The 14,380-nt window shown below is 39.7% G+C and overlaps 1 protein-coding gene and 1 long non-coding RNA gene across 2 annotated transcripts in view; one reads left to right on the top strand and one right to left on the bottom strand.

The window, feature by feature from the left end:
- LOC145546142 (uncharacterized) overlaps positions 1-7,769 on the top strand; it is a 482,768-nt gene extending 474,999 nt beyond the window's left edge. Inside the window, exon 7 of the mRNA XM_081592133.1 lies at positions 7,623-7,769. The gene's annotated coding sequence lies outside the window, so the exon portion shown is untranslated. The remainder of the gene's footprint in view (positions 1-7,622) is intronic.
- A 3,145-nt stretch (positions 7,770-10,914) lies between these two features.
- LOC145546136 (uncharacterized) overlaps positions 10,915-14,380 on the bottom strand; it is a 58,031-nt gene continuing 54,565 nt past the window's right edge. The window contains exon 3 of the long non-coding RNA XR_014082545.1: positions 10,915-11,034. This is a non-coding gene — a long non-coding RNA (uncharacterized LOC145546136). The remainder of the gene's footprint in view (positions 11,035-14,380) is intronic.

The following is a 14,380-nucleotide window of genomic DNA, read 5'->3' as shown; positions in this document are numbered from 1 at the left end:
TGGACAGGAGAGGCACCCAGCTCAGCTAGGAAAGTGTCCTGGGTTGGAACCCCCAGGCCTCAAATTATCATCTCTTTAATCTTGAGTGAGTCCCCTAACCTCTCTGAGACTCAGTTTCCTAATCTGTAAACCTGTTTGATTTAATATGTACCATATGGATTATTACAAAAATTTCATGAGTTTGTTGAAAACCCGTTGCAAGATGTCTGGCCCTCAATAAACATCAGTTGAACCTGAATCCTAAATCTAAAACCTTTGATAATCAGCCTCCGTTAAACCTTTCTTTTGCTCTTGGGAAGCACCTCTAGAAGAGGAACCTGCTCCGTTGCCTACAAACATGCTCTCATCTTCCAGGGTGGATTTGGATCCGTACATACGTGCATTTTTCATCCTATTCATTCCCTTCTCCAGAGAGACCTACCCACTTCATACTCCTCCTCTACTACCTACCAGGGATCTGTCTTCTAAATTTCCAGCTTCTTCTAGCCCTGCTGTGCATGTCTGTATTTTCAGCCAAGATCTCTGCCCTTCCTCATCCTACCCCCATCCTCACAGGTCTAATTGTTCCTTTCTTGCTTCTTCCCTGTAGCATAACCTCATTCTACTGTAAACTCCATTATGTAGGTACCACGGGGAATGTCAAAGTCAAAGTCCCCACTGCTGCCTACTGCAGCTGTCTAAGTTCTTTTCACTCTTTTCAATTGCTGATCTCATGATTCCAGTCTTGGCACATGACTACATCTCTCTTTCTGCTGTGCAGTATAGGATTATCTCTGTGTAGTTTTCCATAAACACAGTTTAGCTTTGTTCCAAAAGAGAGAAAAACTTATTTTTTCTTACCCATAGAACTCCCTTGACACCATTATACAGTGCTTCTAACTATGAATGTTTCTGTTAAAAAGCTGGCAGTAAGAAATAGTTGGTTTATCATTAAATCTATGAGAAGTTAGTGTGCAGGTGAAAGATGATACACAGTTTCTTGCCATTCCTAGGGTTTCTTGACTAGGATTTAGAATAAGAATGGACTTTTTCCTAAGATGAAAGCCCATTCATCTTTTTTTCTTTTAGCACAGGAAATAATGGCTTCCTTTAGCTAGATAAATAACTTTAAAGAGAAATGAAAAGGGATGTGTATAGCTTAGTAACATTAAATGGCATGTGGGTGTCATTACTTAGGACAGAATTTAATGTTGAATAATAATCTACCTCTTAAACACTGTTAGATGATTCTGCAGTTCCCCAAAACTGAAATTATAATCTCTGAGGGCCTGAGATGGTCCCTTCATGGAGTTACTAACAATGAGGCTCGGTTTGGCATACAGCTCTTCAGGCATGTCTTATTCTTTCATTTCAACTTTTCTTACAAAGTAATCTGTCTGATTCTCTTTTGTCACATGTGGAGACACCTGTATGGTTTGTTAACACATACTGAAAGTGGTGTTTTGGGTCATGAGGAAATGAATCTAAGACATAATGTTGACCCCACTGTAAATACTAGCTGTGAAGGATCATCTTTGTTGCTGTTGTTCAGGCATTCAGTGGTGTCCGACTCTTTGCAACCCCATGAACTTCAGCATGCCAAGATTCCCTGTCCTTCACTGTCTCCTGGAGTTTGCTCAAACTCATGTCCATTGAGTCAGTGATGTCATCTAGCCATCTCATCCTCTGTCGCCCCCTTCTCCTCTTGCTTTCAATCTTTCCCAGCATCACGGTCCTCTCCAATGAGCTGGCTCTTCTCATCAGGTGGCCAAAGTATCAGAGCTTCAGCGTCAGCATCAGTCCTATGAAAAGGATCATCTGTAGCACCATAAATGTGGAAAATTATGCCAAGCCTAGGCTTGGCATCCAACATAACTGATCTCTCCATACTCCAGGATCACTGCTGATACTGTCCTTAAACGTCAAAGATCATGTCACTGTGTCACTTTAGAATCCTTTATGAGTATCAGCAGTGGAAAGCACATATCCACCAGCATCTCACCCACAATCTTTCCTAAGCACTTGCTGACCTCCCTTTACCATTCCAGTTTCCTCTTCCTACCACCTCTGACTTTGAATGTGGTATCTCAGCCCAACTAAAATATTCATGGTGCTGTAAACACACCAAGTCCTTTGGTTTCCACGCCTTTTCATCACAGTTCTGGAATGTACCCCCATGATTATACACTCACAACCAGCCACCTCCTTTTGATCAGTACTTGACTGTCCTTCAATTAAAGAAAAACCTCTACCTTTAAAAGAAGGCATCTCTAAGTCATGGCAATGAGAAGCCCATGCACCTCGACTAGAGAGTAACCCCTGCTTGCTGCAACTAGAGAGAAGCCCATGCAACAATGAAGACCCAGCACAGCCAAAAATAAACAAATAAATAAAACTTAAAAAAGAAAGAAAAAAGCACCTCTTCTCTAAACCCTGTTTTGAGTCTTCAGTCCTTGAATAGATTATGTCCTTCCCTTCCCTCTCTCCTTTGTGCTACTCTAATCCCCAAGAGCTGTGTCTGGACCTCAGCATGTTGCACACCGCACTGTAATCATTAGTTTGAGTCATAGGCTGTGCTTATTCATCACTGTCTCCCCAGTGAAAGACCAATGAGCACTAAGTAGTCAATCAAAAACTATTTGATAAATTAATGGTCTGTATTTTTGTCGTCAAAACTAACAAACTAGGAACATTTTTACAAAACTGGAACTGGAGATATGTGACATAAAAAACAGCAAATGAATGAAAGCAGGTGCTCCAAGGGTAACCAACTTCTTCATCTGTTAAAGGAGAGTCACCAGTTAATGATTCATTTTCACTAGGAATTATATTTAAGTTTTTTGACTGTTAGATTCAAAATAATGTTAATATTTAGTTTGATTTCAAGAATACTATATGTTAAATATATCTCAATTAAGTTGTTAAAAAACTTTCAAACTTCAGCAACAAAAGTATAATCCATTAGAAGCCTATCAGTGATCAAGAAGATCCTCTCGAGAAGGGAAAGGCCGCCCACTCCAGTATTCTTGCCTGGAAAACTCCATGGACAGAGGAGCCTGGTAGACTATAGTCCAAGCGGTCACAAAGAGATACAACTGAAAACACACACACACACACACACACACACACACACACATATCATAGCCTATATGGGACTGGACTATAAACTTTAATAAGAAGAACCAAAAGCTTAGAGTTGGCCAACAAAAAGAAAAAATAAAAAGTTTGAAGCAAATTATTTCAAGGTAGATAGGCCTGTTGTTTACCAGTTATTATTGACTTTTAATTAAGTGTGGAGCCATGGACTTTCACATATATCACATATAGTGATATTATATCTAAGAGCTTAGACTCTGGAGTCACCCTGCCTGGATTCAAAATGCAACCCAGCCACTTTCCATAAATTTTAAATCTTAGCTAAGATAATCAACCATCCATGTCTTAATTTTCTCATCAGCAAAATGGAGCTAATAATGGTACTTCATTGAGTTAGTGTGAGGATTAAATTAGGAAATCCACCTAAAGAATTCAGCAAGCAGTCAATTTTCAGTAGTTTTCAGCTGTTATTATAATTTGCCTACTTAAAAGAAACAAGAAGAGTTTACTTAAACAAAGGAAGAAGGAGAAGGACTCGATGTATTAGAATACAGTAGAGTGAGCACAGCTGAAACAGGGATTCTCAAAACCTGCTTACAAGTTTAGTCCTTAAAGAAGGGTTAGGAGGAAAGGACTAGATAGAGTTCTTTTAGAATTCCAGAATGACTTGGCTAATTTCCCTCATATGGTAGAAGAGGAACCACAGTGAACAGCTGTACATTGAATGCAGAATGGTAGCCTAACCCTGCGTCAGCTTCAGAGTTAGTCATTCCTACTTGGATGCTTTCCTTTTGCTCTGCAGAAAAGGGGAAAATGGGGGTGGTTTCCAGAGGTGGGGGGTGAAGGCAGGCAAAATGGGTGACGGAAACCAAAAGGTACAAACTTCAGTTATAAAATAAGTCCTGGAAATGTGATGTACATACAGCCTGGTAACTGTAGTTGCTAATTCTGTGTAGTATATTTGAAAGTTGGTTAGAGAGTGGATCTTAAAAGTTCTTATTACAAGAAGAAAAAAAAATGTAACTATGTGTGGTGATGGATGTTTACTAGACATATTGTGGGATCATTTTGCAGTATATACAAATGTCAAATTATTATATTCTATACCTGAAGCTAATATAAGGTTATGTCAATTATATTTCCATTTTAAAATTTGGAGGATAAGAATTAGAAAGGAAGTGTATTTCTAACATTGTGTTAGTCGCTCAGTCGTGTCTGACTCTTTGCGACCCCATGGACTGTAGTCCACCAGGCTCCTCTGTTCATGGAATTCTCCAGACAAGAGTACTGGAGTGGGTTGCCATATTCTTCTCCAGGATTTCTGACGTTAGCAACCACAAATTATTTGTTGCAGATATCATATAAGTGGAATTTTTCCTAAATATTAGCAAATTTAGGAGTCCTAGGCATATTTCCATTTCCAAAGTGGAAGGTCTTTTCTTTCTTTCTTTAAAAATAGCAGGTCCTTGAGGATACACTATACTTTTCTCTCTTCTTTTGCATATGTTTGACGATTTTTAAAAGTCAGTGTCAAATGTAAATAGCACCACAACAGAATTTTTTTATTACAAAAATCTTTCTGCTTCTGAACTTTGCTTATAGTCAGATGGACTAGATGGAATTTGATTTTCCTTATGTAAATAAAATCTTCCCTTCTGTTTTTCTGCTTGGTCTTTTCATTCTGATGTTACATTGAAAGTTCCTTCTTGCACTTAGGTCAGTTTTCCTTTATCTAGTTGATGCTTGTCTCTCTTCCCAATTTTTTTTTTTTTTTTTTTATTGTTGTTGCTTCTACTCCTGAGAAAATGGGACCTCTAGGGTCCATTTTGGAACCCTCTCCCATTGGAGCTGACTCTGGAAAGCCCTCACCACCGTGGCAGACAAGTTCCAGAGGTTCTGAGGCTAGCAGTGTGGGACAGGTTAATTCTCACTCTATTTTCCAGGGGACCTTAAGAATAGTCTTAGGGCTTCCCTTGTGGCTCAGTTGATAAAGAATCCGCCTGCAATGAGGGAGACCTGGGTTCAATCCCTGGGTTGAGAAGGTCCCCTGGAGAATGGAAAGGCTACCTACCCTCTCCAGTATTTTGGCCTAGAGAATTTTATGGACTATATAGTCCATGGGGTTGCAAAGAGTCGGACACAACTGAGTGACTTTCACTCACTTAAGAATAGTCTCAAGGTCTCTCTCCATGCAGAACAAAGGTAAAAATTGAAACCCTACTAAAGAGTTGATGGCAGATCCAAAAATAAGGCCTGGTAGCAAACAGCAAACAGAGAGGTCATGGCATAGGCTTCCCCTTAGTTGCAGTGTTCTTCCTTTGGGCTCTAAGCCTCCTGTGCATGCATGCTAAGTTGCTTCAGTTGGGTCCGACTCTGTGACCCTATGGACTGTAGCCTGCTAGTCTCCTCTATCCGTGGGATTCTCCAAGAAAGAATACTGGAGGGGTTGCCATGCCATGCTTCAGGGGATCTTCCAAACCCAGGGATTGAACCCACATCTCTTATGTCTCCTGCATCAGCAGGTGTGTTCTTTACCACTAGTGCCACCTGGGACGCCCTCTAAGCCTAATAGTTTAGTCTAAATGGTAAAGAACCCACCTGCAATGGAGGTGACCTGGGTTCAATCCCTGGGTCAGAAAAATCCCCTGGAGAAGGGAATGGCAACCCATTCCAGTATTCTTGCCTAGAGAATTCCATGGACAGAGGAGCATGGCAGGCTGCAGTCCATGGGGTAGCAAAGAGTCAAACAGGACTGAGTGACTAACACTTGGTGGAAACTTTAGCTGCGGCATGTGGAATCTAGTTCTCTGATCAGGGATTGAACCCAAGCTCCCTGCAATGGGAGCTCACATCTTAGTCACTGGACTACCAGGGAAGTCCTATCACAATCTTACATGTCCAAAGTTATACTCCTGATTTTCCACCCTACAGAGCTATTTCTCCTCCAATTTTTCCATTTCAACAAATAGAAGCTTCTTCCTCCAAATGCTCAAGGCAAAAACATGCAGATCATCCTTGGCTCCTCTCTTACTTTCTTACTACATCTAAATCCTCAGAAAATCCTGTTACTGTGATAAATATATGTAGAATCTGAGCACTCCTCATTGGCTTCACCTCTCACACCTCGATCCAAGGGAAAATGACCTACCATTTAGTTTAGGTAATATCTGATGGTACATCGGAATATCCCAGAAATTTAACACCAAAGATGCTTGTTTTGCACTCCTGATCAATAGGCAGCTGTCACCGGAGTGATTCTGGGATCCAGCCTTCTTCACCCTTGTGGCTCTGACCTTCAACATTGGCATCGAAGCTGCAGGGGCAAAAGAGCATGGAGGTTTTGTGGGTCAGGCCTGGAAGTGGTGTACATTACTATTATTCACATTTCACTAGTCCTATGGAGGGTCATCCTTAACTACAAGGGAGGTAGGGAAAACTACAGAAGAGAAAACAATTTTGTAAATAGGTAGGCAATCTCTTTGACTTTCAATCTAGACTTTAATTAACAAACCTTTTGTAATTAGGTTTCCTGTTTTTACTTTTGTGTTTCTATGGTTTTTTCTCAATATGTCAACGTAATGATCCTTTTAAACTTAACTCAGATTGTGTCCATCCTTTGCTCAAAGCCTTCCAATGGCTTTCCTCCTTTCTTGTTTATTCCAAAGTGCTTATCAAGGTTTATATGATTTACCTTCTACCAACTTCCTTGATTCATTTCTTACCACTCTCCGTCCTCTTCACTGCCTTACAACCGCACTGGCTAGGGTACTAACTCTCCAATATGCAGGCACTTTCACATTTCCTCTTTCCTTCGCCTAGAACACTTGTCCCCTTAGATATTCTCTGGGCTCCCTCTCTTACTGCCTTCAGATCTATGTTCAAACTCCAGTTTATTAAACAGCCTGTGTTGAATGACTTATCCCAGAAGATGTTCTTAACCATCCTTTCTCTCTACTCCCTTTTATATCTCACTTAACTCATTGTCTATTTGCCTCTAGGCTTACTGTCTCTCTTCCAAGATTCAAATGTCTTGGGAATTCCCTGGTGGCCCGATGGTTGGACTCCAAGCTTTCACTGTGGAGGGCATGGGTTTGATCCCTGACTGGGGAACTGAGATCCTGCAACCTTTGAAGGATGGCCAGAAATGAGTAAATAAATTAAATTAATGATTTTTTTTTTTTAAGCCACTAAGTTTAAAAAAAAAGGTGTCTTCTCTCATGGGAGAAGAAACTTTGTTTCATCCCCAGCTCCTTAGTAGTAAGAATAATGCTTGGAACAGGGGCTTAACAAATATTTTTCTAATTACTGAAAGGGTGAATGAATGAATGAGCAGATGAACTGTTTAGCACATCACCTGGCAAAAAGTAATCAAAAAAATGGTAGTGTTGCTGTGATAAACAAGTTTTTCTCTTAGATTGGAGAGAATGTTGATTTTTTCCCCCTATTTTATTCATATTTTGCTTTCATGATTAAAAAAAATGAAGATACAAGACTAAGTTCTTCCTTACGCTCTCATTATCTGTAACATGATCTCTCTATTCTTTCAGCTTTTCATCTTTATACTTCTACTTCAATGCATGAATGTGTCCTACACCTACAGAATGAGGTGAGAGGGATCCAGATAAAGAAGAAGACCATAAACTTACCATTCAACATGCTGCTGCAAGTTAAAAAAAAAAAGTTAAATGATCACATTTTTTAAAGTATGTATTTATTTGTTTTTGACTGTGCTGAGTCTTCATTGCTCTGCATGGGCTTTCTGTAGCTGTGGAGAGCAGTGACTCCTCTACATTGTGGCGCATGGGCCTCTCATTGTGATGGCTTCTCTTGTAGACAACAGGCTCTAGGTGCACAGGCTTCAGTTGTTATGGCACAGAGATTCATTAGTTGTCGCTCCTGGGCCCTAGAGCATGCAGGCTTTGGTAGCTGCAGCTCCCAGGTTTAGAGGGTGTGGCACACAGGCTTAGTTGCTTCACGGTTTGTCCACTGCACCACCAGGGAAGTCCTAAATGATCACCTCTTATGCTAAAAAGGGATAATATAAAAATCGCAGCCAAATATCATTTCTGCTTCATTAAGAGAGTTGAAAAATAATTTTTATGTATATTCAGGGCCTCATTTTCTCAAACTAAAGCAACAACCATCTCTATGACTGGAAATAAAGTGAAATAAATATGACTTTTTCTTTTACTTTATGAGAAAAAAAAAACTCCCAAAGCATTTCCAAAATTTCTCAGACTTTGATTAAGCAAAGTATTCCACCTGATATAGTTTGTAGACAGGGGGGATAAAAAAAGTCACATCTTGAGAATAGTCTAACCAGGAGTCAAAGGTAAATCGAGAATAGAATTTCTGAACTGTAAAAAAGATATTAAAATGTGACTTTCAATTAGCTCAGAAATGACCTCTAACACTCTTTAACTATATCTTCAGAAGTGACTCCTTTTGTTCTTCCAGTAATTGAGATGTCAGAGGGTAATTCAAGGCTACTCAGAAAGATTGTGTCTGATTTTGTTAAAAATTCTAAGCTAATTACTGGTACATAATGAAAAATTACTAGATAGCCTTGAATTCTTAACAGGTAAAAACTTTCCTAAGAAATTGTGATAAATAAGACTTCTAATATTCATTTCATAACTTTCTTCAGAAATATTAAAATCGGTTCAAATTAGTTAAGCTTTATTCTTTTTGTGTGTGAGATGTGAGTGGGGGTGAAGGAGGCAGTTGAGAAACCTGCAAAGTCCACTGTTATATTAGTGGATATATGTTTTACAGTAGGATAGGAATAACACTGATTTTCAAAACACTTTGAATATGCTACTTCCAGGGTCAAGTACTTTCAAAGGAAGAGACTATTTGTTTGTAAATGACAATAACCTTCTTAGATCACTGTGGACCAGATGTGCAGTTGCTCCATCAACCGTTTTCCAGCAATGACAGTAGGAACCACTCACCCATTCTCAGTGGTCCCTACCAATTCCTCCAACTAAATGATAGTCAAGTAAACCCATGGCTGATTCATGTCAATGTATGGCAAAAACTATTGCAATGTTGTGAAGTGATTGGCCCCCAACTAAAATAAATAAATTTATAAAAAAAAAAAAAAAAAGAAAAAAAAGAAAAAAAGAAATGAGTCTAGGTCACAACCAGGTTGAATTTGCAGAGCACTGTGTTAAGAGAGTCAAGGGGAACTTCCTTGATAGTCCAGTGCTTCCAAGGCAGGGGCCCCATTTCAATCCTTGGTTAGGGAACCAGATCCCACATGGTGCAAAAGAGAGTTCACATGCTGCAAATAAAGATCCTTCATGCCGCAACTAAGACTTGGCAAAGCCAAATAAACAATAATTAAAAAAAAAAAAAGAGTCAAGAGAGGACAAGAACAGATATGGAAGGAGGTAAAAATCATGATCGTCTAAAAGGAATTCTGAGCATGAAGTGAGTAAAAGGTCCATTCCAGAGAGTGATTGATAAGTTAGAAACAAAAGTCTAAAGCTGGAACTGTGGGCACAAGTGGGAAAGCAAACTTGGCTGTAAGGGCTGGTAGATTTAGAGCTCCTAGAATCAGAAGAGACGAAGGGCAGCAAGACCAAGCTTCACTTGCCTGGGCATGACCAAGAAATGAGGAGAGGGAGGAAGGGAAGGAGAGAAAATGAGGGGAGTGGTCAGGAGCATGTGGTGAACACAAGAACTTGCTGGATGTTCTCCTCCAAGTGTGGCTTTATGAGTCACTTGCCTGAGAATCCCCTGGGAAGCGTGTTTCAAACATGTATTCCCAGGCCCTACCCCAGATTTCCGGAGTCAAAGCAATGAAGAGGAGCCTAGGAATTTAGACTTTTAACAGTCTCCCCAGGTATTATAGGCACTTTTACATTTGTATGCTAAATTCTTTACCTGTATTGTTTTGCTTAATCTTTCAAAAGCTTTTGTGAAACCAGTACTATTATTATTCCCCCCCCCCCAAATAGGAAACTGACTCTGAGAAAGTGGCCCAAGGCAGAAAGTTTATGCAAGGCAAAGCCAGAATGCAATTTATTCATCCTGATTCCAGATTCTGTCATTTTTAGCCAAGCAAGACCAGAGGGTCCTCAAACTTTTTCTGTAAAACAGTCAGGTGATAAACATTTTAGAGGTAGTTGCCTAAATGGTCTCCATTGCAACGGCTCAGCTCTGCTGAAGGCAGCAGATAAGGACATGGGCGTGGCTGAGTGTCCAATAAAACGACAAAATCAAGTGGCAGACTTGATGACATTCTAGACTCAGAATTGCTTTTCAAAATGTTCAGAACAGCAGCGTCTTGGTAGCTTGTTAGAAATACAGAATCTCAGCCTGCTCCAGACTTACTGAATCAGAATCTCCTTTTCACAAGGTCCCCAGTGATTTTTATGCACATGATAGCATGAGAGCCCTACTGCAGGACATTTCTGAAGAGCTTCCCTCAAAGCTATGCTTTTGGCATTTGATGTCCATCCTTTCTGGCATGTGAACTCAATTTCTGATAGTGAGTATGCCAGTCACCACCCAAAAATTTTAAAATAAATAAAAATCTTTAGTCAAGGGGCTTCCCTATAATGGCTCAGGGATAAAGAATCCACCTGGCAATGCAGGAGACACTGGTTCGATCCCTGGTCCAAGAAGATCTCACATGGCCACAGAGCAACCAAGCCATTTCAGCACAACTACTGAGCTTGTAGTCCTGAGCCCATGCTCCACAACAAGAGAAGTCACCTCAATGAGGAACCTGCATGCTGCAAGGAAGAGTAGCCCCTGCTCACCACAACTAGAGAAAAGCCCGAGAAGTAACAAAGACCCAGCACAGCCAAAAATAAATACATAAATAAAATTATTTTTTAAAAAATCTTTAATCAGGAAAAAAACTTTCAACTAAACTCTATCAATTACTCTTCCTAGTCTCTTTTTGTCTTTCCTCTTTCCAGGACGTACAGAGGCAGTATTCAGCTCCTGAAAATGAGGAAAGAGTGGGAATCAGGTTATTCTTTAACTTTTTATTTGGTATCTACTTAAAGTTTCAAGGCCAGTATAAGCAACGCCTCTCTGCCCAGATTAATTAATTTTTACATTTTGGCATCATTTGCTTCATTATAGTATCTCTATCTAGGTAGAAAGAAGATGATGAAGAGAGAGAGAAATTTTTTCTTTCTCAAAACTGTTTGAGTAGATTGCAGAAATCATATCCCTTCACCCCTACATACTTTGGTATGGACTTCTTAAGAATAAGATAATTCTACTACATAGCTACACTTTAGTGATCAAAATCAGGAAATTTAATATTAATACACTACTATGTATTATCTAATCCACAAAGTCTATTCATATTTTGTCATTTGTCCTATCCAGGGTCATACATTGTATTTAGTTTTCATGTCTCTTTAATCTGGAAGACTTCCTTAGTTTTTCTTGGTGTTTCTTGACCTTGATATTTTTTGAGCATACATTTTAGTTTCTTGGCTTCCATGATAGCTCAGTTGGTAAAGAATCCACCTGCAATGCAGGAGACTCCAGTTCAATTCCTGGGTTGGGAAGATCCACTGGAGAAGAGATAGGCTACCCACTCCAGTATTTTGGGGCTTCCCTTGTGGTTCAGCTGGTAAAGAATCTGCCTGCAGTGTGGAAGATCTGGGTTCGATCCCTGGGTTGGGAAGATCCCCTGGAGAAGGGAGAGGCTACTCACTCCAGTATTCTGGCCTGGAGAAATTCGTGAACTGTATAGTCCATGGGGTCGCAAAGAGTCGGACACAACTGAGTGACTTTCACTTTCACTTTTAGTTACTTAGTAGAATGTCCTTCAGTGTGAGTTTGTCTGATGATTTCTTAAATTCAGGTTGTACATTTTGAGAGGAATATCACCCAAGCACCATTGTGTTTTTCTTGATGCATCATGTCAGGAGGCACATGATGTCACTTCATCCTGATTTTGGTGATACTACTGATTTTGGTCACTCAGCTAAGGTGGTGTCTGCCAGATTTATTTCTATAGAGTTACTATTTTTTCCTTTATAATTAATAAATAATTTGAGAGTATATAAATATCCCATTCTTTATCAAATCTTTACCACTAGTTTTAGCATTTATTGATTTTCCAACTCTAATTTCCTTAGGTCTGTCTCACCGCAGCAAAGATTTGAAACAGCAGACCAGTGTTACAGCTCAGTTGCAGCTCAGAGTTTTATTCCACAAACAAAGGATAGTACACCCTCGAGGCATGAGGGCTGGCTGACCGCAAAGGAGAGGCCCCAATTTGGCTTGGCTTCCTCTTTTTATAAGTTTTGTCTCCTCTCCCCTAAGCCTGCCCTGTGCAAATTGAGGTAGCCAGGAAAGGGGAGAAAGGGGAGTGTTTGTTCCACCTGAGGTTCTCACTCCAGTCCGTGGATTTTCTTTTGTTCCATTTTCACAGGCTCTTCCCTTTATTTGTCTTTTAGCCACCGCCATTTTGGACTCCTTTTTCCTATTCTAACTACCTAAACTACCATTCCTTCCATATGTAGTAACTGGCATTCTACTGAAAGGTAGAGCTGTTTCTTCTCTCCCGTTTATTTATTCATCTATTAATTTATATCATTATAGACTCATGGATTCTCGGAGATAATATTTGCATAAGTCAAGTTGATCTCAATGCATGCAGAAGTTTGAGAACCACTTTTGAATGAAGAAAGTAATGTCCAGAGAGGTTAATTAGGTTACCCAAGATCAGAGTATTAGTGGAAGACTAAAACTCTCTCTCCAAACCCAGTATTTTATTCTGACTTTCTTCTTATTACTCCAAGCCTGAAGAGTGAACAACTACTGGATCATCTAAAGGTGAATCACTTGAAAAACCTGTTAAAATGTTGCTTCCAGGGATTCTGATTCAATACATCTTGCACAAGGCCTTGCAATTTGTACCAAAAAAAGAATTAGTACTTTCTATCTATCCACTTCAGTGCTTTTTATGAGGAAAATATAAACAATGACACTATGTCTTTGATTCTAAAATAACATACATTTTAAGAAGCATCACCAATTTAATAATGAATCAGTACCACATTGAATGCAGACTTTAAATATATACATTATATATATATTAAGGTTTCAGGAAGATTGAAATATGAAAAATACTTGTTTTAAGCTTGTGAGGGCTTTCCTGGTGGCTCAGTTGGTAAAGAATCCACCTGCAATGAGGGAGATCTGGGTTCAATCCTGGGTTGGGAAGATTACCCTGGAGAAGGGAAAGGCTACCCACTCCAGTATTCTGGCCTGGAGGAGAATTCCATGAACTGTATAGTCCATGGGTTCACAAAGAGTCAGATACAACTGAGTGACTTTCACTTTTTCACTTTAAGCTTGTGGTAATAAGTATATAAAAGATCTTTGAGAACTATACATAAAATAATTAGGTGACTGTTCTGCTTCATAGCACTTTATATTAGTGCAATTGTTTTTTTATTACATTATGTGGTAATGACCCCCTCAGTGATAGACAGCCAGTTCTGTAAGGTCAGTCTCAGTATTTAGTTAGTACTTATTTTAGTCAATATTAGTCAGGTTGGTTTATTACCACAATGGTCATAGGTGTAAGGCCAGATTTCTCAACCCTTCATGACACTGTTGTTATTTAATTACTAGGTTATGGGTGACTCTTTTGTGACCACATGAACTGTAATCTGCCAGACTCCTCTGTCCATGGGATTTCCCAGGCAAGAATACTGGAGTGGTTGCCATTTCCTTCTCCAGGGTATCTTCCCCACTCAAGGATCAAACTCATGTCTCCTGCATTGGCAAGCAGATTCTTTACCACTAAGCTACCTGGGAAGCTCTCTTGTGACATTAGGAACTAGAAATTCTTTGTTGTGGGGGACTGTCTTGTGCATTTTAGGATGTTGAGCAGCATTCCTGACTATGGCCAGGAATGTCTCCCATATTACGTACCACCACCCACACAAGTAGAGTGGATCAAAAATGTTTCCAGACAGAATGACCCTGGAGGGAAAAATGACCCTTGCTTTGAGAACCAATTGTATTGAGTTGCATAGTGACTTCTCAAACCATAATTTCACCAGGAAATGACCTGTAAATATGATCTTACTTGGAAAAAAAGAGTCTTTACAAATGTTAGGTAAGGATCACAAGATAAGATAATCCTGGATTTAAGTGAGCCCTAAATTCAGTGACTGGTGTCCTTCTAAGAGAGAGACAGGAGAGATTGGTGAGTCACAGAAACTCAGATAGAGCAATACTAATAACACAGGCAGAAACATGTAAACCACCACAAAGTAAGGAAACCCTTCAGCTGCTAGAAGGAAGAGACAAG

Source organism: Giraffa tippelskirchi, chromosome 4 (genome assembly GCF_054371585.1).
Source record: "Giraffa tippelskirchi isolate mGirTip1 chromosome 4, T2T-mGirTip1v1.2.pri, whole genome shotgun sequence".
In the NCBI taxonomy this organism is placed as follows: Eukaryota; Metazoa; Chordata; class Mammalia; order Artiodactyla; family Giraffidae; genus Giraffa; species Giraffa tippelskirchi.
This window is presented reverse-complemented; position numbering and strand designations above follow the sequence as displayed.